Genomic DNA, 23031 nt, shown 5'->3' with positions numbered 1-23031 from the left:
TTAACTTGTCAACTACAAGTTTCTCTTAAAATGTAAGAATTAGCGTTATAAGAGGCGTATTGCACTCTTTATACTCAACGTACTTGCATCGACGACGTTGCTTGTTGGGCCTTCCGGCCGCTCCAAGTAAATGCGCCTATGCTGACAGTGTAGGCGCGAATCTTGTTTGAAAAAATGTGGGCGATTATAACGTTAAGCTACTGCGCATTATTTCCTTCCGCGCTGGTCGTAAGCTATTTATGATTGGTCGTGAATTTGTGGTCATGCACACACCCGCTCGTAACGCGATGCAACAAATAACGCGAAAATGATCAGTCGCGCTTGACCACTCATGGACGACCGCGGAAAAAGTAAGAGAACACAGTATATACAATGCAGAATATTTCTGACCATTGGTTCTCCGCCATTCGTCAAACATATTTCGGTCTGCAATAAAGTTGCCTGCTTGCTACGGGACATCACAAATCTGTGAAATCTCGCGGCGTTAAAATGACGTACGCAAATTAAGCATCGGCATATTTTGGTAAACGATAGCTAACTATAGCTAAACTTTATCCGAATAGCCCGAAAATGTATCATTATGAGCTCAATTAAGAAAGGCTGCTCGCCGCTGACACAGGCAGAGGCATTAAGAGCAGCTTGCGAGATAAATTCATACGAGTATATTAAATATTTTCCGTTGTAGTGTAATGATGTTGAGCTGTTTCTGTGCGTGTGCGATTCTGTGAACGCAGCTTTGCTGAGAGAGGGGGAGAGAGAAATAAACAACGCTGCTTGTGTGTGCTTCTTTGCCATCCGAGTTGTACTTTGCGCTGTGCAAGTTAATTCAAGATTCGTCAAGACCAACTAGCCCGTCTGTCAATTCAGTCTCTTAAGTCCAGAAAACCGTGGACCTTGACGATCTTCCTGGTCCGGTAGAACAAGTTGCGGCACAAGTTTGAAAGCTGGGCTTCGCAATGTGTTCGAGTGCACTGCCTTTATTCGTCGCATTGTGGCAAGCCGCCGCGATCGCCGAAAGCTACCATTTGAGCCCCGCCACGGTGGTCTAGTGGTTATGGCGCTCGACTGCTGACCCGAAGGTCGCGGGATCGAATCCCGGCCGCGGCGGCTGCATTTTGGATGGAGGCGAAAATGTTTGAGGCCCGTGTACTTAGATTTAGGTGCACGTTAAAGAACCCCAGGTGGTCGAAATTTCCGGAGCCCTCCACTACGGCGTCTCTCATAATCATATCGTGGTTTTGGGACGTTAAACTCCAGATATTATTAATAAAGCTACCATTTGATAAGCAATGCGAAGCTGGTTAGTCGGTGACTAAAGCGGAAAATTTTTAGCTCGCCCAGCTCGCCCAACTAACACACTTAACACTTCTGCACTCTTATCGACATACAGCCGCTTGCAATGGATATAGAGCAGCGGTGATGCTTTTCTCTTTCGATGAAAGAAAAGGAATATCCTAAACCAGGAAGAGCGTTTCATCGGTCCATAAAGCGTTTGCTGGTCTCCGCCCGTATTTGCGTCGTCGATGATGTAAATGTCCGGCCAGGTAGAGCAGAGTAGAGGCATCACAGTGCGTGGTCCTGAGGCGCGGAATACAGCTTTCACAGCATAAGCGCAGAACAAATTCATTTATGTAATGACGTGAATGCTGTGTTCGAAGGAAACTTCGCCGCAGTGGTTCGTTTGCCATCTACAGGTGACAGGCCTCCGCCCCCTAACATTTCTCAATCGGGGGGCTAGCGCCCCCCTTAACGCCCCCCCCCCCCCCTCGGTAGATAAGTCTGTGCCGGCACGGGCCAGGTACCGGATGTGGTCAGGACATATACGCCCTTGTCATTGGCGTCCGCGGGAGCTCGACCCGTCAGGAGGCTGCCCACCGTTTGTCCCAGGCAGCCCTGTCGAACGTGGATTCTTGAATGCCGTGAAGCAGCGTCCGTGGCCGCTACTGTAGCGTTAGTTCCTGGCTGCTTCTTGCTTTTTTCTTTTTCTGCCGCCGCCACCGCGCGCTCTCTATTTGTCCGCAACGTGCCGCATTCATCGCTGCTGGCCTCCTTTCGACCTTCAGCACACTCCATACTTGCGTCATAGGCACCCGTCAATAGATTTTTTTAGATGCGACCGTAGCGCCAAAACACATTGCCTATAGCGAGCAGAAGCAGCTTAACTGGGCGCGGCAGTGCGTTTCTCAAGCGGTCACGCATGCTCATAACACTCTAGAGAGGAAAATTGCGGCACCAAAAGCAGAGGGAAAGATTCATAGAAAGGAGATGCTCGAGCACGTCCATGTGTTGCTCGAATGTCTGAGTTTCTTGCTATCCCTGGTGGCCAATATCGGCGATACTGGGGCGTCGAATCAGAGCTACGTCGGGTACCTGGTCAGTGACGCGTGCCCCCATTGGTCGGCATGCGAGTGCGTGTCCGTCTCCATATTGCAGTGTTTACAGTGCTCGGCTGCTGACACGAACGACGGGGGTTGGAGCCCTTACGCGGTGGTTACATTTCGATGCAGATGTGCTAGATGCCCGTGTACTATGCGATGTCATTATACCTTGTGAAACCCCAGGTAGTTGCAATTATGTGAGGCCTTCCATTGCTTCGTTTCACATAGCCAGAGTCACCTTCTGACTCAAACCAAACGTCGTATTTAAGTTATTCTTTGCGGGTACTGATGTAAGCGTCTTGAACGAACACGTACCGCAACGATCCGCAACGGTGTTAGCGGTTAACGAGCGTGAAGTGACAAAACGTTACTTCAAAAACTGTCTGACGTATCCTCAAGCCGTCTCTTTCTGAAGCCCATAGCTGCTATGGGACAATCACTTTTCGTTCATGTCGTACGTTGCGTGACCCGCCATTGGGTCGGCTACAGTGGCTGCGTAGCTCTGAGTAACTATCCCGAAAAAAAGTTCACATCGGCAGGCACAACCTTATTTCCCCTGAGTAGGTACATTACTTTTCTTGAAACTAGTATGTTTTTATTTCCAGATATTGTGCTATACTCTCCGCAGTCGATCGCAGTGTTGACTCGCAGAGATGTGTTTTTGCGAGAAGGAACTTACCCGCCTACCGCTGTAATGCGCACAAATCGAACCGATGGGGGCTTTCCACGAATCGGAAGGCGGTCATACAAAGCGTGCGAATTTGTTTGTTATCGAGTGACCTGAAAGGCAAGCGGGTTGCGCATATAATCGGGTTGGCTGCGTAACGCTATAAATGACTTGAAAGGCGAGCGAGTTCAGTACCTCAATGCGTGGTTTACGTAACACTCTAAATGACTTACAACGCACGCAGTTTTGTATCTTAATCGAGTAGGGTGCGTAACGCTCTATACGACTCGAAACGCGAGCGAGTAGTGCATGTTAATCGAGTGGGCTGCGTAACGTTCTAAATGACTTAAAAGGCGAGCGAGTTGAGTATTTTGATGGGTGGTTTACGGAACGCTTTGATTTACAAGGCCAGCGAGTTGTGTGCATTAATCATGTCGGCTGAGTAGCGCTCTAAAGGACTTCATAGGCACGCGAGCTGTGGGGTTGCGTAACACTGTTTCTGGCCGCGCGCGCAGTGCGATAAGCTGCTCAAGCCATCGACCTTCCTGCGGCTCAACATGTCGCTACTGCTGCACAACGCTCACCTAGGGGACTTCACCAAGGACGGCCCTTGCTCGAAAGGACAATGGGAGGACAGACGGGACCCGTTCTACCGAATCCGCGTGATTAAGGCTCTGGTCGGCAGCCCGTGAAGACGATGGCCGTTTCGAGGATCGACGTGTGCGCTGGACTGTCAGCTCTGGCGTTGTGCAGCGCTGTTTCTGTCGCGGCTGCGCGATAAAGTGCTGTCACCTCGACGTCTGCGATTCCTGATTAGTTAACCACTTTTGCGTACACGAAGAGTTGGACTGCATGTTGAACATTTACTCTGCCGTCATTGATGCCAGATAACGGGCGGATGCGACCGCACGAAAGGGCCGATGCGAGCAGCTACGATTGGTAAGGAGCCATGACCTCCGTGATTAGCTCCGGCAGCGCGCCGTAGCAACGGCACAGTGCCGGAGCTAATCGCGAAGGCTACGAAGAAACCTAACTGTACGGCAGTATGAAGCGCAGCGAGAAAAATACTAGAGGTGTGCGAAGAGCGAAATTTAATCTCGAATCGAATTCGAATCTAATAGTACCGAATAGTGGACAAAAATGTCGAATATCGAATCGAATATCGAATACAAAGGATTTTATTGAAAATTGAAAGAAAGAAGAACGGTAATGCTGTGCTTCATCGCCATGAGCGCTCCAGGCGCAAAAATCTTCGGCCGCCCATTTACAGCAGCGTTTTAACTGCGCGCCGGAACGACGGGATTTTCTGAACGAGGTGTGCATTGCGGCAGTGGTGACTGCACAGCGTGAACAAATTTTCACATGTCAAGCCAATCACCGAGGTTTTCGTAGGCCAAATTCGAGACGTTTCACGGTGCTTGCGGCGTAAGCGCCTGAACTGCGCAAGTACGTGCCTTCTTTTCGGAAGTGTAATTGCGAAGGGCTTGATAGTTCTCTCGTGTGTTCTTTTTGCTTATGGAAATGGCATTATCTCTTTTAAAGTAAACATTTGGTCGCTTTGAACCAGGATGTCGGGGAAAGTTTTAACGAAAGGCGTACTGTAAAGGCGTTAGCGTTAGTTTTAGCCACGCCACCCTAACCAAGTCGCACCGTTGGCCTAGCTTTGTCGCGTTTTAGATATTCGTCATGTCGAATTATCCGAAACCTTGAATACTAGCTATTCGAAAGTCGAATCGAATTATTCGATTAGGTATTATTCGATTCGATTTGGAAACTGGAATATTCGCACACTCCTAAAAAAGAGCAATGGTAAAAGTGTGCGTGGTAATGGCAGATGGGTGAAGATGTGTGGAACTAAGGGCCGCAGTGACGCTGTTGCACGTTCTTCGGGGTTAAATGTATAGGAGCTTTGTCTTCGTTGAGTTGCTGTGCGGCGGCTAACGAATCACCCGCATAATCGTATTTAAGCACAGGACTGGGGTGTTGGTTTGCCGCATGCTTGGTTCCCGTCGGCTACAAGGTACGGAAAGAATACATCAGTCAGTCAATAATTTTTTGTTCTTTCTAAATCCACTGTTCCACATAAGGATTCTAGGATTGTAGCAAAGCTGCAATCTTACAATGATGTACAGGTAAATGCAAATCGCGATATCAACATCAACAATATACCGGTGGCACTTCAATCTATAGGTACAAGTATCATCAAAAAGAAAAAAAAAGAACAGCTTGAAAACAATGACAGGGCGTGGGGAGCAAGGTTGTACAGAAGAGTTAAGCCACGTAACAAAAGTTTTTTTTTCCAATTCATGGCGAAATGGATGGGTTTTCTCGGTCTTTATTAGAAATGATAACGTAATCCATAATGACATGGCTTCAAAGAGAACGGTCCGTTTGCCACAATGCGTACTTCGGGGAGAACCAAGTTCTTATGCTGTGCGAAACTGGTGGGGTTAGTATCAAGTAAAGGTAAGGGAGTTCGTGCGAATGAGCTTTCTTCATTTAATAACAGTTTGAAAAAAAAATAGCGAGATTGTATTTGACCTGGGTGGCAACGTCGAGAATGTAATCCCGTAGCAGCTGTTTAGCATTGAAGGCAGGTGGACTTGATGTGAGTAATCGAACTGCCTGGTTCTAGGCAAGCCTAGATACTTTGTCGCGGTTTCAAGTGAGTAAGTACGGTATGTTAAAGGTTTTTTTTTACATTCCCAGCAAATGATCATTATGGCGTGATAATGTCTCTTGAGCGGTGTGTGTATAGGACCACGTTGCTTTGGGGACGATCAACACCATTACAATTCATGTACGCGGTGGAGATAGCTGGTGAGAGCCTACTTTAACGCGATAGCGTTAAAGAGCTCGTTTCGCGGAAATTCCGGTGTCGGCGTAGGCGCCGTTAGTTGCGAGCAAAAAATCATCCTGTCCATGACCGAAAAGTCAAGATGGATGCAAATAAAATAAATAAAAACTTCGGCCACAGTGAGAATCAAACCCAGGTCGTCTGCGTGGTAAGCAGGTGGTGTACGTACCACAGAGTGACGCGATTGCTTGTAACTGTATCGGAAAAAAACACTATGAAGGTCATGTAGTAGAAGGAGTCTCCTTAACGCACGTATTAGCAGAGTGTGACGGTGGGCGAGTTTTTGCATAGGTTAATAAAATAGGGAGCATACATTATCAATTAATAATGGTGTGGGTTCACACCTGCCGTTCCATTGTGCTTCGTGCGGCTGCGCGCCAATGTTCGGAGAAACTCGTGGGATAAAGAAGCAGGGAAACGTTAGCACGTCAAGTACTTGGGGCACATCACATACAGAAGAAGGGGTTGAATGCGTCAGTGTCGCTTCGATCTCTATGTACAATAAAGAAAAGGCATTTTTAGATAGCGCTGTTCTATAGTTTTTTTATTGCGCTACGTGAGAGGCGCTTGTGCTGCACCCTCTCATTGTGCGCATATCTGGAAGCATATATTTTTGGGTGATGTGCGGAAAATAAACTCGTTGAAAGTTGGCGCCCTATCCCGTCTTCACTTGTTTTCTTGCTTGCCTCAGTTGCGCCACAGATATTTTATTAACACATGTAATATTTCGTGGCAGAAGCGTGGGATCACGCCAGGTGTCAAAACATGTGAAATGCGCAACGAGTGGGTGTTTTAAAGGCCCAACCATTACAAAGCGCTCACACATATTTAATCATCATCAGCTGCAAAAGCATCAACAAAGTGAACAGCTGCGTAGGTTCTCGTGTTGCCATACGTACGCGTAGTGGGCCCTTCGCTAATTCGTAAAATGAAGAATTATGGCGTAGTGGGCACATAACCGGAAACCAACTTGCCAGCGTATTCATCCGTAAGGACATGGCAGCTTTGTGCGGCGTGCTACCAAGCCATGCTGATATGCGGAGTCTTGTGTGCGACACGTTAGGCTATTTCACTAAGTTTTACTTGAAAAAAAACGCCAGGCCTGCGCGGAATGCGCAGCATAGTCGCAGCGAAAGCTGGAAGAGCGGCATTTCTAGAGCCCGTTATAAACTCTCCTGTGGCTACTAATACAAGTACATTAGCAACGTAGCCACTACGGCACACATCATATTTTTTGTGAAGTTGGGAAGCACCCACCACGACATAATTCGTTATTCTGCGGAGAAGCGAGGTACCATCTGCAAGGCGTTATGTGCACTTTGTTGATGCGACGGTTGATGACGATGAAAGATTATGGCTGAGCCATTTGTTATGGGTTGGAACCTTTAAACGACTCACTTGTTACGTAATTCACATCGTGTGACGCCCGGTCGTTATTTTACACTCCCACCACGCTACACCATATGTTAACGCGAGAAAGAGAGAGAGACATGGTAAGAAGTTTATTGAGACCCTGAGGAAATGGATCATGAGAGCCTTAAGGGCTTCCTTGGCAACCAATAGAAGTGCACTTGCGAGGAACCCACTACGCTATAAATCATCATAATTTTTGTGAAGTAGGGAAGCAGCCACTACACTGCAAACCGTTTCACACCCTTATAGGTGTATTTGCGATAAAACACCTATCGTACACCCTTTTTTTCTGTCAATATTATCCGAAAGGGTGTAATGTCTTCTTCGCACACCCTTCGCACACCCTTTTTTCATTTTTGGGTGTACAATGGGTGTATGTTCTGTTAAACACCCATGGGTGTTCTTTGGATTTTACACCTATGGGTCAATTCACGCAATGAATTGACCCGTAGGTGTAAACAGGTATCGTTGTACTGCTGAATGCAATTAACTGAGGCATTGAACAGCACGGGCAACGCCTCCTGAAACCACGGGTCACCACCCTGTTCGACAGAGCGTCTTGGCACAGGATACTGTTTCACGAGGCACCTGAGTGTGAAGCTACCTGCTCGTGAATCAGTAATGGTTCACCTTGGTCTGCTAAGCTTGCCACTCAATTTTCATTCTTTTAGTTGTGCATCACAAGTCTGCTGTAATTGCAAAGACGCATGTATTTCGCCTACTTTATTAGGCAAGTGGTAGTGAAAATAAAATATAGCATTGTCGTGCCTGATGTTCTGAATGCAGTGAGTCAACTGATGTTACTTATTTTGAGCTCACATATATTTAAGCCTTTACATCCAAATTTATTTTTGAGAAATCATTTCCAAAATAATTTCATTTATTGCTTGATTGGATTGACACGTTGAATGAATGCCCGAAATACATTCGGAATAATATATGTATTTGTTTAGCATTCATAAGCATTTGTTCAGTTTAGAGACAGTTGGCTTCACTGCTCTGTGATCATCGCAAACACCTCTCCTAACGCTTAATCTATAGCATACATATACAGTGAAATCTCGTTGACACGATTCTGCATAATACGTTTTTTAGCCTAATACGTTTTCGTTTTTATTTCCTGCCAACATCCCTTGAAAATAATGCATTTTCATGAGTTTAATACCATCACATTTTTGCCAAAACTGGATAATACGACCGCGAAAGTGGATCTTGACCGATATATCGAGAAATCCTGCGTTTATTCTTCGCTATGACAGCTCGCACCGCGTTCCAACAAGCCACGATCTGCGCGTAGCAGAGCCGCTGAGACCACAGCAGCACCAGTTTAGCGGCGAAAAGATCGCTGCTAGGCGATCTTTTCTTTGACATTATATACCGGGTGTCCCAGCTATCTTTAGCCAAGGGTTAAAAAATACAATACTAGAGGCAGGCGAGTGAAATCACTTGCAAATTACTGACAGTCACCTTGCGCACTACAGACAATTTTTTGTTTGGTAATTAACTAATTTGTTAATTATGATTATTTAATTAAATTGCTAAATATTGACTGTAGTCAAGAAATGCGGCTTGCAAAGTTCGAGAGCGTCTTCAGAAACCCCAATTCTATTATTTGCGATAAAGAAAGTCTCACGTATACCATTTTTTCTAAGCTGCAAAGAAAGCCCGCGAAATACAAAAAGAACCACGTGACTAGCGCGTTCGCGCGCCTCGAGAATGCTGCCCTCAGCCGTGGTTCGAGCGAACAAAATCAGCTGCGGCCGCGACTCGCCGGCTCCGTTGCAGCGATAGGCTGATAAGTCGACGGTGGTTTTTTTGGCCCGCGTCAGTCACTTGGCGCGCGTGACGGTGCAAGTTGTAGCGAGCGCGGGCCAAGAAACCACCGTCAACTTATCGGCCTTCCGCCGCAACGGAGCCGGCGAGTCGCGGCCGCAGCTGATTTCGTTCGCTCAAACCATGACTGAGGGCAGCATTCTCGCGGCGGGCGAACGCGCTAGTCACGTGGTTCTTTTTGTATTTCGCGGGCTTTCTTTGCAGCTTAGAAAAAATGGTATACGTGAGACTTTCTTTATCGCAAATAATAGAATTGGGGTTTCTGAAGACGCTCTCGAACTTTGCAAGCCGCATTTCTTGACTACAGTCAATATTTAGCAATTTATTTAAATAATCATAATTAACAAATTAGTTAATTACCAAACAAAAAATTGTCTGTAGTGCGCAAGGTGACTGTCAGTAATTTGCAAGTGATTTCACTCGCCTGCCTCTAGTATTGTATTTTTTAACCCTTGGCTAAAGATAGCTGGGACACCCGGTATATACATATATATTGCCGCTTTGTGAGGGCCTCCCCTCCAGTGAAGGGACACTTTAAGCCCTGCTTGAAGTCAAGCAGCCCTTACTGTGTCGTCGCAATGCTTACTGCGATTCGAATACACTGTGTAAAGCATAACAAAACATAACACTGCCGCAGAAAGAAAGCTGCGCCCACGCGATTCAACAACGGCCGGGGCGCCACCTCCTCTGCCGGCGCAGCCGCCGCGCGTGCGCAGCCAATGGCGCAGCGCGCGGAACAGCTCTATCACCACGTGACCTAAGCAACGCGCTCAGACACGCCGCCGGACTCCATCGTTTTCTGCGTGCGTTGTGCATCGCCTCCCGATCGGTCGAGTTTTGCAATCGGTGTGTTTCGGTTGTTTGAAGTGTGCGTGCGCTGTGTGCTCGTCCTTTACCTTCTGCCAGTGCTGCTTATTACGAAGATGCACTATACTCAAAGGGAGACCTGCAGCTTCATATCGTGGACCACTCGATCTGAAACGGTATGTACCACTATCACGTTGCTACGGCCAGCGCTTTGTTAACTCCGAGAGCGCGATCTAATGCCGTTAACTAAGCTTTTCTTAACTGGTTGACGATCGGTGAGCATTTGTTAACGTAGCGAGCATATGTGAGTGTATTGTTTCATCGGGATGAAGGCAAAGTTGTGTGACATTAGGCGCGGGCAAGCTTTGCTTTGTTTGGTGTTGAAAGCAGTGTGCGCATGCGCGGCTGTGATTCGATGGGGGATTTGAACGCAGTTGTGGCGGTGCCCTCCTGTCGGCGGTGGTGTTGGAAGGGGGCCCCGCTCTCGATGAACCACTATTTTGATTTAAGAATAGTTGGGTTGTGACGGCGCCTGTTACCTCTAAGCGTCAAGCATGTCTAAGGCGCGTATGCTTCGGCCTGTTGGTAATTCAAGTGCATTTTTTTCGCACAAGAAAAACAAACGGGACAGAAAACAACGACGTGGTGTCCGCGTCGTTCTTTTCTGTCCATGTTCTTTTTGTGCGCTAAAACTACCGTGATGCTCGGGTTGATGCGTGTGGGCCATTTTAACGCAGCATGTTGCTTCGTTTTAGGTACGCCGCGCGAAGCTCGCCTAAGTGCTAATACATTCCGTTTCGTTAAATTCGTACCGACGTTTTAATTCATCCGTAACATAGGTTTCCTGATAATGCCGGCACCCGTGCACGGGGAGCCGTTCGTTGAACTTGACTTGTGTTCGAATGAATTTTTCATGTCTGTGTGTGGCCGAATCGCCTTAACTACCTGAACTGTGCAAGCGCTAGTTCGAGCATCAGTGTGCACTTAGACGTGCGCAGGGTTCCCCATCAGGGGGGAGGGAAGTAGGAAGGTTAATCGCTGCCCCCCTCCCCCGCCTTACTACAAAGTCAAAGTAGGGGGCAGACATTGCGCCCCCCCCCTCTGTCTGAATTGACTACGGGTGTGCGCCCCCCCCCCCCCTTCGGGCGTACGCCTGAGTGCCCGCGTTCGAGCACAATTTATTTTATTCTATTTGTTTCCATTATGTCTAGCTTTCATTATTTTGTTGTGGTTATTAAGAGTTATATGCGCCTCGCCTCGCTTTGGCGTTGTAACTTCGCTAAATACTTTTACATGTACAAACATTAAAAAACGCAGTTTGTACGACCATCTCCAATGATATTATTTGGTAAAAGACAAGCCTAATGATTTATAAGACCTTTGATTATAAGATTTATAAGACATTCAAGGCTGCAACTTGCAGCCTTGAACAGAAGTCCTTGTGCAGAGTTTTGTTTTATATGCTTTTTATCGCTGTGCAGGAATCCTTCATGCCACTAAAGAATGCTCCTTTTTCTTTAAAAATGCGGATGATATTTGTCAAATAGTACTTTCTCTTTCTCAAACAAGCTAATTGCACGTAGGAAAGCTGTTAATTCTCTCCAGTTCTATATGGGCCATGTTATGAGCTTCATTTTTGGATGGTACTATCGTGAACAATATGAGCTCGAACACGCGAGCGCGTGGCGAACAGCCTTCAACCTTACGTCGGCTGATTCGCAGCGGCTAGAGTCACTGTATATGCTACCTTTAGGTAGCAGAGTTGCGCATAGGTCCGGCTAGCAACCAACGCTATGCGGTGAAGTCGCACTCCGTTTGTGCAGGCGACATGCCTACCGTGTCGGCGATTAACATGTCTCGCGTGTCGAAGATCGGCGATAAACATTGGCTCTCGATGAATAGTGTTAATTCATTTCGCTGCAGCGGCGGCGTCGAGAAATACAAAAATTGGCCCGAGCGCCAGCTTCTCCGCAATACGTGGTTGCTAGCGGCGTTTGGAAGACAGATGCGCAACTCTGCTACCTACAGGTAGCATATACAGTAACTCTAGCAGCGGCGGCTGTCGGAAACAAAGCGGAAAGGGCGCCGCGCTTCCACTAGCTGTTGACCCTCCCGCTTCGATATTGTTGATGCGAAACGGCATCTTAGAGAGTGTCAGTGGCTGCTAGCGGTGATATGAATTCCCATCAACGCGAACAGCCACATCAGACTAGGTAGCCGCTGAGATATCGGCTGTGACGTAGCCTGCCACGATGCGCAGGCCATGCTTGCGCATCGTTATCTCGGTGGTGTCGGCTGATGATTTTGCTGCGCCTAATTTATTTATTTTGTTATCATTGCTAGCGGTCATTGGCACGCAATCAGCCGACATCTCGCAGCAATGCTAGCGAGGCGGGAGTACCAACATTCAGCGGAACAGCGCCCCCCCTCTCCCGTCCAGTTTCGGCAGCGCCATCCACGTATCACCCTATATCAGTTTTAAGGCTATTTTCCACGTGCTCTCATGTTCGAGCTCATATTACTCACGATAGTACACGGTACAGAAACTGTTATTTACTGAAACAAATAATTGAAGTCTGCGTAGCGCTTTCCAGACAATGATCTTTTTATTTTTTATCATGCAGGGAGCGAGCGTTCCAATAACACCTTGCATTGCGTACGATGGCCCCGATCTTCCCTATGCAAGCAAGCTTTTCCTCCATGTGGACAAAGAACTGCTCTTCAGTGGGTCCAATGCCGAAGAATGGGTAGCTGCACTCATGGCAGCACATTGGCTGTTAAATATCGACTGCCATCACAATGCGTTCAACGTTCTCGTCGCTGTTGAATGGCTCCTTCTTGGCCAGTGGGTAATGACTCCGAGGACACAAGTAGTAAAGCTCCTGAACATTTTCAAGAAAGCCTAGAAAATAGGCCTTAGCTTCTGCTTAAAGTATGTCGCCACCTGTGATTAACTCGAGCTTAAGCCATAAAGTTATATTTTCATATGGTAACGAGTAGTTATTTGTTTTACATTATACAGAAACGAATATTATGGCGGTACTAGTATTTCATTTCAATTTCTTGCTCATTTTCTTGTGACATTTTAATACAGGCCATATTGTCTCTGCCGATTTCAACATGTTCTCACAGGTCATTCCACTTAGTGGTTATTGGCTTAGTTTTTATATTCAAAGGAATTTGTGACTTTTTCGCAGTAGTTTTAATAATTGAGATCTTTTGCTATAGAAACTTTTGCTTAACAAAACTGCCAGTACTTGTCAGTGAAATCATTGCATCGAATATTGTTTTAAAATTTATTTTTGAGCTATATGACAAGCTTTAAGTTTTGTCAATATTTTTAAAGGAAATAAATACTCGTTTTATTCAATTACCAATGATTCTGTTGTCTTTGCTTGGAAAGGGATAATCTTTAAATTTCTCTGAACATGCCCGTGTAAAATTTGATTGAACTGTTGTTATGTAGGTAATGCTTCTGCAGGGCTGTCGTGGTCATAACGTCTCTATTCCTATGCATTTCCTGCATATTACCGCATTCAGCATGCGCTGCAACGTGCGCGTCATGGCCCGATTGCTCACTTTTTTGTGTTGGAGCCACAATGCATTGCTTTTGAGAAAGTGGGAAAGATTTCACAATTCCAGCAATGCGCACAGTTTTCTACTTCACTCATGTACTTTCCCAGAAAAGAGATAATATGGAGGCCTGCTGTGGAAAACGACATTCTGAGTCCTTAAAATGTTGCGTGAGTTGTCACGGAGCATTGATACCCTGCTCGTGTATCAGCTACAGCTGTGTGATGACAGTGTTTACCCTACTAAGAAAGTCGACAACAGGCACAATGGTGTGGGCATTGCTGGAATTTTGAAACTTTATCAATCCACTTTCTCATCAAGGAATTGCACATTTCTTAACTATCTCTTTAACATGAGAACGACCAGACAGTACCTTGTGTGTTCCTGTTGATTTCAAACACATACACTGATGTTATGCAGCCCATTTAAGACGATGGCACCTTATTTTATCAACTGCATAAGTGCAGGTATAAGAAGTGGCACCAATATTTCCCTTCTTAGGAAGGGCAACTACAGCGGGAAAATTCATGCTGGGGTGCGCCCGAAGGGACCAGGTGTCTGTAGTGCCCCAATGGGGCTGACAGGGAAGAAGGTTCATTTGTGCTTCTCCCTGTAACTGCTACCTTTTCGAGGGCGGTTTCATCTATTACACCCCACTCGCACGGGTGTAGCTTGTTCTAAGACCCATAATGCACTATACGCCTGTGTTACAATGAAGCATGTTAAATTGAATTCCTCATTATGAAGTGGAAATAACGTCCTTGCTTCATATTTTGACACAAACGCCTTGGTCATTTGTGCTCCATGTCATTTGTGCTCCTTGTTTGGCGGCATACGCGATGCCGCTCCGCACACTCGAGAAAGGTCATTGAATACCGTAGAATTTGTCTCGGATGTACGAGCTTTGTGTTTATAAAAGCTTGGCTTTATTTTGTACTATTGGATAACTGTGTGAACATCTTGCAATGTGTGTCAACACATTTTAGGTAATGACTTTGTATCCAGTCACGATTGCACTGTATATGTAAGGGCCATATATGCCGTGCTTCATATGCACCATAAAATCAGTGCTGCTGCCAGCATTTTCCTTCTGTGACAGGAGCCACTATAATAGGTCATGCGCCCTTCAAAGGACTGGCTAAAGGGTAAGCTTTCTAGCGTTTCAATGGGAGCCAACTTGGAGGGGGGAGCCACTAGAATTATGGAAATTTTTGCCTGGGTGTTTGGGTGTAATTGTGCATAAACACCCTAACGCCCTTTTTCTCGTTTGGGTGTAATGTGCTTTTACACCCTACACCCTTTTTTTCATTTGGGTGTAATATGCTTTTACACCCAACCACACCCATTGGGTGAAAGTTTGAAATTACACCCATTGTATAGGTGTAATCCTGCTTGGTACACCTATTTTTTGGGGTGTAGGGGTGTGAGTTATAGACACCAAGTTACACCCATACGGGTGTAAAGTGGTTTACAGTGTAGGCAATTTTTGGTCATTCTGCGGAGAACCGTGGTACCCGTTAAACACCTGTAAGGCATTATGTTCGCTTTGTTGATGCTGTGGCTGATGACGATGAAGAATTATGGCAGAGCCCTTTGTAATGGGTTGGAAGCATTCAACAACGCACTCGTTGTGCAACTGGCATTGTATGACGCCTGGTTACAGAATTCGCGTTGTGTGACGCCTGCTTGTTATTTTACTCTTCTACCACACAACATTACATATGTTAATGTAGTTCCTTCCCGGCATGAAGCCTGCATAGGGTCTTTTTGCAAATTAGTTTCAACCACCGGCATGGCTCCGCGGTAAAACACTGGGCTCCCACGCAGACGGCCCAGGCTCGAACCCCGTTCCATCCCGGATATAGTTTATTTAGTCTTTCTGCTTATTTTGCTCGACAATGGTTACGGACACCGGCGGCGGCAGTGGCGGCGGAAAACTAGGCGCCAAAAACTGCCCTTGTTGGGATCTCATAACAGATTTCGCTGTAAAGAAAAGAGTAAACGTTACCCTTCTCTTTACTACAGCCAACCTAAGATAAAACAACTCTCACCGACCACGCTTGGAAGTATTCATATTCAGCTCCTTTCGTAGAGCCATAGAAAGGAAAATGGTAGGCGCTAATGGACAAGAAGAGAGTATAGAAAAAATTGGAAGAGGCAGGAGACGTAGTGAAAAGGCCTGATAGCCGCTGGTCATTTAAGAGGAAGACTGGATTCGTCCAGCCTTCTATATTCCCGGGCAAACTTTGCTTTTTCCTTTTTGCCCTGGAAAGACTTTCTTTCGAACAACTGTGCCTTGGGACCAACCCCCCCCCCCCCCACTCGAAAGAAGATCCTGGCTACGTGCCTGGCAATGAAGCATTGAAAATGGGGGGAGGGCAGGAGGGCGCTTGCTTGGTCATTGGCTAATATTTCATGCCTCCCGAAAAAGGGAGAGGGGCGCTTGCTCAGGATTTTACGGTAGTGTCTTTTTTGTGCGTGTCAAAATGATAGCCCTTGCTGTTTTCGAATATTGCGCTTATTACGATGGATTTAGTGAGGAACTCTGCGTTTACGACGACGGCCTTAGGAGCGGGTTGCAAAGAAATGGAATAACTTTATTTGGGTCTTTCAGGGCGTGAAGTAGCACGCAGCGGGCCGCTCCCACGTCGCAACAGATAATGCTGGCCTCTGCGCCACGTCGCGGGCCCTTTTAACTGCCCATAGTTGTGCTTCCGAATCCGGACGGCGTAGCGCAGCGTCCCACTTAGACGACGCAACGTCTTCATCACCCCTTAATGTGAGACACTGCCAGAGCATGTTGTCTAAGCTGGCAAAGTCTGAGAAAAGTGCGCCCGTGTTTGACGTCCTACATCACAAACATTTGCGTCTGACTTGTGTGGTCAAATTCTTGAATTATTTTTAGATGCGAAGCATCTCTTGCTCGGGGGTATGTCCCGCGGACTGCTTGTCCGCACTCACACTACGCATGCGCAACTCTCCTTTCCTCTCTCCAACAGCTGCGCGTAACTCTCTCCACTTCTGTCCCAGCAGCTGCTTGCGCTTCTCCTGCATTCTCGCTTCTGCTCTCGCGGCGCATGCGCTACTCTCCTCCTCTAGTCTCCTCTCCTTCTAGCCGGTAGAGCGCTGCGCGCGTTGTCCAGCGCTTGCTTCGGTTGACTCCTCTGAAATGCGGGCTCGACATGCCGAAATTCTTTCCTGCGCAGCGCCGCGATGAACGCCAGCGCATGCGCGTCCTCTCCCCTTCTCTCTCCTTTCCTACGCTGCTTCCCTCTCGCGCGCCTGTCGACCGCGTTCCCCGCTCACCCTGTGAGAATTAACGGCCAGGCTAGAGGGAAGACACGACGCGCGTAGTGTTCCTCTTCGCGTTCCACGACGCGAGGTCGGTAGCATGCCCGAGTTCGGTAGCATGCCCTACGAACGCCAACGGAACGCGATCGTGCAAGTTCTCCGGCTTGGCATCGCCTCATGGTCCCTTTTAGCGGGAGATGGTGTAATTTTTAGGGGCGAAGCTCCTTAAGGCGGCACCCGTTCGTCCCTCGTAGTAGTGCGTAACCAGTCATAACGCTAGTACCAGATCTTGACCTCCAAGGTGGTGCCGGTGGGAGATTTTTCCTGTGCGTTGTTGAACAATAAAAAATTCGCAGCGTGCGCGTTAACTAAAAGCCGAATTCTTCTGTCTCTCATTCCCTATTAGCAGCCATTGGCATGTTCCAGTAGGAAACGTTAGTAGAAGTAGAAGTGTAAGTGTTAGCTAAAAGCCGACTTCTTCTGTGTCTCATTCCCATTAGCAGCCATTGTTTACCTCCAAGGTAGTGCCTGGTGAGATTTCTCCTGTGCGTGATTAAACAATAAAAATTTTGTTCAGAACGCCGTTGATTGATGAAATAAACCAACGAAAGACGCCAGATGTTTTCTAAAGCAATGGTTTTCTAAACAATGAAAATTCACAGCGTACATGTAAAATTAAAGTGAGCTGCAAGTCGTCATAACTCATCGAACTTTTAGTATAAACGCGCCCGATCTCACGTCGGTGATGATGTACTGGGCAGAATTCACGGAAGATTCACGGTTTACCGATGAACCTCCGCAGCTTCGCCCACTCATCATCATTCACTCCGTGGATATGCTGTGATTTTAGGGGCAAAGCTCCTTATAGCGGCACCCAATCGTCCCTCGTAGCGTAGTATGTAACCAGTCTTACGCTTTGACCTGCAAGGTGGTGCCGGTGGGAGATTATTCCTGTGCGTTGTTGAACAATAAAAAATTCGCAGCGTTAGCTAAAAGCCGACTTCTTCTGTCTCTCATTCCCATTAGCAGCCATTCTTTACCTCCAAGGTAGTGCCTGGTGAGATTTCTCCTGTGCGTGAGAAAACAATAAAAATTTTGTTCAAAACGCCGTTGATTGATGAAATAAACCAACAAAAGACGCCAGATGTTTTGTAAAAGCAAAACGAAAGCACGCCAGATGTTTCTAAAGCAAAACAAAAAGACGCCAGCTGCTTAACGAAAGACGCCAGATGTTTTCTAAGCAATGGGTTTCTAAACAATGCAAATTCACAGAGTACATGTAAAATTAAAGTGCGGTGCAAGTCGTCATAACTCATCGAACCTTTAGTATAAACGCGCCCGATCTCACGTCGGTGATGATGTACTGGGCAGAATTCACGGAAGATTCACGGTTTACCGATGAACCTCCGCAGCTTCGCCCACTCATCATCATTCACTCCGTGGATATGCTGTGATTTTTTTTCCACCCATCGGCTATGCTTCGGCCGTAGCAGGAACTTGACATTTTCGGGGCCTTGGCCTAGCAACCAAGAACAAATGGATGAGCAAAAAAACACGCCTCCTCTCGGTGTCTCTCGCGCGCTCTCGTAACGCGCGAGATCTCGTGGCGCCGCCGTGCGGAGATCATGTTAACACGGTGGCTTTCGCGGAAAGGCGTTGACGCGTGCGTTATCGCCGCTAGCGTGGCCGTACCCACTTCTGCTGTCGTCATTGCGGCCGCGACTCTGGTATTTCGCGGGTTTCTTTGGTTTTTCCGCGTCGCCTGACGCACCGCACTCGGCCAGTCTATTTTTCTTTCCTCGGTTGCTCTCGCTGTGCTGACAAGTGGTGCTATCTTACTTCTAGTTTGGGCGCCGTTCCTTTTTTTTCGTTTTTATCGCCAGCTTCCGTAGCCTTCTGCTTGCGATCTAGATTGTTCGGTCGTCCTCCACTGCTCTGTTATTTCGGGGACAGCACGCGAAGCTTGACGAAGTCTCTGAATGAAGCAGTAGTGCGATTTTGCGGACACGGGCGTCGGCGGCGCATGGCGGTTTCTGATTCCACGTTGTCGAGGTAAGCGAGGTAGTTATTGCGCATGACGTGAATATAATTAGGCCTCAGCTTGACATTGCGCTGATATAGATCCGGTAGTGTATACTCGCCGACAACGTTTCTTGGCAGTTAAGGGAAAGCTACGGGGGTGGAGCTTCTCTACATGTCCTCCTACGCGAAGTAGTCCGGTTTGGTGCGCGTTTCGTACCTTTGAAAGTGGTCGCTGCGTGACATAACCGTTGCATAGCATTTGATTTGTCTGCTTGGACGACCAATTGTAGGTAAAATTCGTCGCAATTTTCTTTATGCGAGACGGATGAACAAGCTTGAAACGGACACGCACCTGATGACGCAAACGCCATCGGGCATTTGAGATACGCGGGAAAGGCGCTACATTCTCACACGCGCAAAGACGTGAAATGACAACGTCCAAGTTAAAGAAATGCAATTATCTCATTGGAGTGCGCTGCTTTATGTGTCAACGAACTTCCTGTACAAAATGAAGGAGTCTTGTTTCATTGCTCATGTTGAACACGCGGACCCTGTTGTGGGACTACATTCACAGTTTGTCAAATCTGTCTGCTGCCTACGCGTTGATAGTGTGCGTTCAGCAGGGTAACGTGATCGCGAACTTTTTTTTTTTGCTGTAAGCGTTCTTTTTTTAGCTGCTTTTCAGTACCACCCGACGCAGTGGTCTAGTGCTTATGACGCTCGACTGCTCAGCGCGAAGATCGTGGGGTGGAATCGCAGCCAACAATTTTTATTGGACATGCAATACTGCTGCCTGCACTTCCTCTGAGCGACTTAGTAGAAGCCAAGAGGTTTGCCAACACGTATATGCCTTAAGCAAATGCATAGCAAATGCACGATCCACGGGAGCGCGTGCCGGAATTGTCGTCTAGTGGCGAGCCGTCTGCTGCCGAGAGCATATAGGTCAAGTCGCCGGTCCCGTTCTGTCTCAGAGCCGAGAGGTCGGGTGACGTCTATCGTCCATGCAACCGGGCAATTCCACATCCAGAAATATTGCCCTCAGTAAGACATTTCTAGGACTGTCCGCCTCGGCGGCACAATGGTTACGGTGCTCAGCTGCTAGCGCGAAGGTCGCGGGTTCGATCCCAGCCGCGGCGTACGCATTTCGACGGAGGCAACGTGGTAGAGGCCCGCACTCGTACGCCAAGCTTTCTTGTACGCCGCATGCTCTAAACTGATCCGTACGTTTTTTTCCGTTGCACGAGACTCGGTTTAAAAGACCACTAGCAGAGTGCTTGAAGAATTGAAGTACTCTGCTGCTACTCATGTGGTTATTCCGATACTTCTTCCTCTTCTTCTTATGTGTTAGTTACTGCAGATACAGTCTGGAATTTCCTGCCCCATCACATCGCAAAACACTTCTACCCATGTTTTCTTGTGGATGTCATAAGCGTCGAATGTCTACCTCAAAGAAAGCAAAGTGGCGCGACTATAGGCTCACAAACCCACATTTTCCACGATTTTTATTGCACACTTTTGAAGTTTTGAACGCATGTGCATGTAAACTCATAACCCCAACAATCCGAAGTCTTTGTGTAGGTAACGTAAACGTAACAGTAGCACATCAACGTGAAAGCAGCCTCTAGATCGCGTCAGTGCGATTGCTTGGTTCCAACACAAACCGCTTGTAGTCGCTTAAACGAAGAGTATCTACTATTCATAACGACTGGGACAGCTATTGACACAACAGTGATGTACTTTCAAAAATATTCACTGGGAGAAATGTTTCTGCTTGTACCATTGTATCAGTTTATGGTTAAGCAATTGCATTACCGGTGAGCTCCCGCGTCAGCGCTTCTATTGTTTAATGCAGCTACGCCGCCCCTGAAGCAGCGCGACGTGAACTAGGTGGGCCTGGTTGCGGTCACCGTCCTCGTGCTTGACCGTGGTGGTTTGCAATGAAATGCGCACAAGTATCTCATCTGGATGCCGCGCGTATACCTCCTGCACCGTGGTACTCTCTCAACAAGTTACTGTGTTCTACGTGTTCAGCGGCGTGCGGCGGTACGGCGCGGGAAAGTCGACTAGGTTCTGTTCAGGTGAGGATACATTATGGCAAATATTTTAATCTGAGAAGCCCACTTTTACTGGAGCTGGAGAGCGATCCATCTAGTTGAGCTGTTCATTTAGTGTTAGTTAACTGTTCACTTCGACCGCCGCTGATTGGCTGCAGCTTGACAAGCAGCGCGCCCCCTGCTTCCGGTTCTTTTTCCGGAACGCCATTTTGACGTCACGGAGCTTTCACAACTGTCGACGCAAATCACCGGAACGGAGTGAGATTAATCAAAACGCAAGCAGCCTCCTGAGATCAGCATTTGGCTGCGCGAATTTCGGAGGCCGTAAATTAGCTTTGAGTCTTTGATTGCGTTACTCCTCGGCTCTTTCGATGGCCCGAAGCTGAACTCGCAGACTCGGATCACGGAGTATTCATTCCGACGCATCAACTGTGAGAGCGGCCACGAGATTTAAGGGGAAAAAAAAGAAAAACTCGCAAGATCCCTTATGCTTCCGCCTCAGTCTACTCGAAGGCAAAAGCCCCGTTCTCCTTCTTCTAAACCGTTGTAATGATCCTACCGTGCCCCCCACTGAAAGCTTTCTGTAACTAACGTGGCTTTGCGATGCCTCCTGGATCGGAGGCATTTCTGCATCTCACCTTTCTTTAGGGCTGCCTCCGGGACCGGCCCACCTTTGACCAAGCAATGATGTCATGTGTGACGTCGCACGTTTTGGCGATCTCTGGCGTCACGATCACGTCATGTGGTGACGTGATCACGTGGTGACAATTTTTTTGCATCACTCATGTTGAAGCCACTGACGTGAGACGCCGACGCGGATCGCCGGTCAATTTTCCCTTTCGATGAGGCATCTAAGGTTTTCGTCTTAATAAACGCAGAAAGACGTGGTATAGTGTGCTGTGCCAGTAGACTTTGCTCATCGTGCTATAGATTTCTGTCCTTAATCCCCTTCCACTATATAGAGTAAGCTGTGGGCGTCTTTGCATACTCCGGTAAAATCTGTTATTCAAGAAAGATTTTTCTCTCTCTTTATTTGTCTGCTCCCCTTGCGCTGCTTAATAATCGTGTTCTCTAAAGTAACGCTTCCTTCAGCAGATATTGCGGTGCAGCCATTTGAAACTGTGATACGTAATCTATCCATGTGGTGTCGCGACTGGCTGTGGATTGCATACGCAACTGTTCTGATCACCTTGAATGTCTAAGAGCGGGGTAAACACCTCTTTCACCTGTATAGCCAAAACCAACAAAAAACAAGCCCTAAGGTTCCGAAGTATGTAATACTCTTTAACACTCGAAGACCAAAGCCTCTTGCAGATATGGTAATGCACTAGGGCATACGATCGGGCATATATATATATATATATATATATATATATATATACATATATATATATATATATATATATATATATATATATATATATATATATATATATATATATATATATATATATATTCGTCAAGCGACTACGCCAACTGATGACGTCGTGTGACTGCGTCACACCTGTCGAAGATTTTTTCAAGGGCTCGTTTTTCGTTGTTAGACACAATATTAATGAGAACTAACAGACAATAATGCCAAGGAAAGTATAGGGGATGTTAATATTATTTGTAGATATTAGGATAGAAATGTGAAGAAAGTAAAGTGGACGAAAAGGAAACTTGCTGCCGCAGGGACCGGGATGACTCGCCGCCGTAGCTCAGTGGTAGAGCATCGGACGCGTTATTCGAAGGTCACAGGTTGGGTCCCTGCCGTCGACAAGTTGTCTTTTCGTCCACTTTATTTGCTTCATATTTCTATGCTAATTGCTACTGTCACGTGGTTTATTCACGTACAAACGTGAAGGGACGACGAGGAACGTCGAGGAACGTTGAGGGTCCAAAATCCAAGCAAGCGCAAGCTCGGGTCGCGTGGCTACCACTCACGATGTGGCTTGCTTTCTTGGCTGCTTCGTCGTCGTCTATATTGTTCACTACATTTGCCCCCGGTGAATAGCGTAGCCATCCTGGCGACCTAAGGCGTTGTCAGTATGGCGGGATCATAATAGGGCTTGAGGCGACTCACGTGGACGATTTCCCTACCACGACGACGTAAGTCTTGGGACAGTGTCAAAGGCTCGACCTCATAATTGACTG

This window comes from Rhipicephalus sanguineus, chromosome 9, assembly GCF_013339695.2.
Source record: "Rhipicephalus sanguineus isolate Rsan-2018 chromosome 9, BIME_Rsan_1.4, whole genome shotgun sequence".
In the NCBI taxonomy this organism is placed as follows: domain Eukaryota; kingdom Metazoa; phylum Arthropoda; class Arachnida; order Ixodida; family Ixodidae; genus Rhipicephalus; species Rhipicephalus sanguineus.
The sequence above is the reverse complement of the archived record's forward strand: the minus strand, read 5'-3'. Positions refer to the sequence as shown.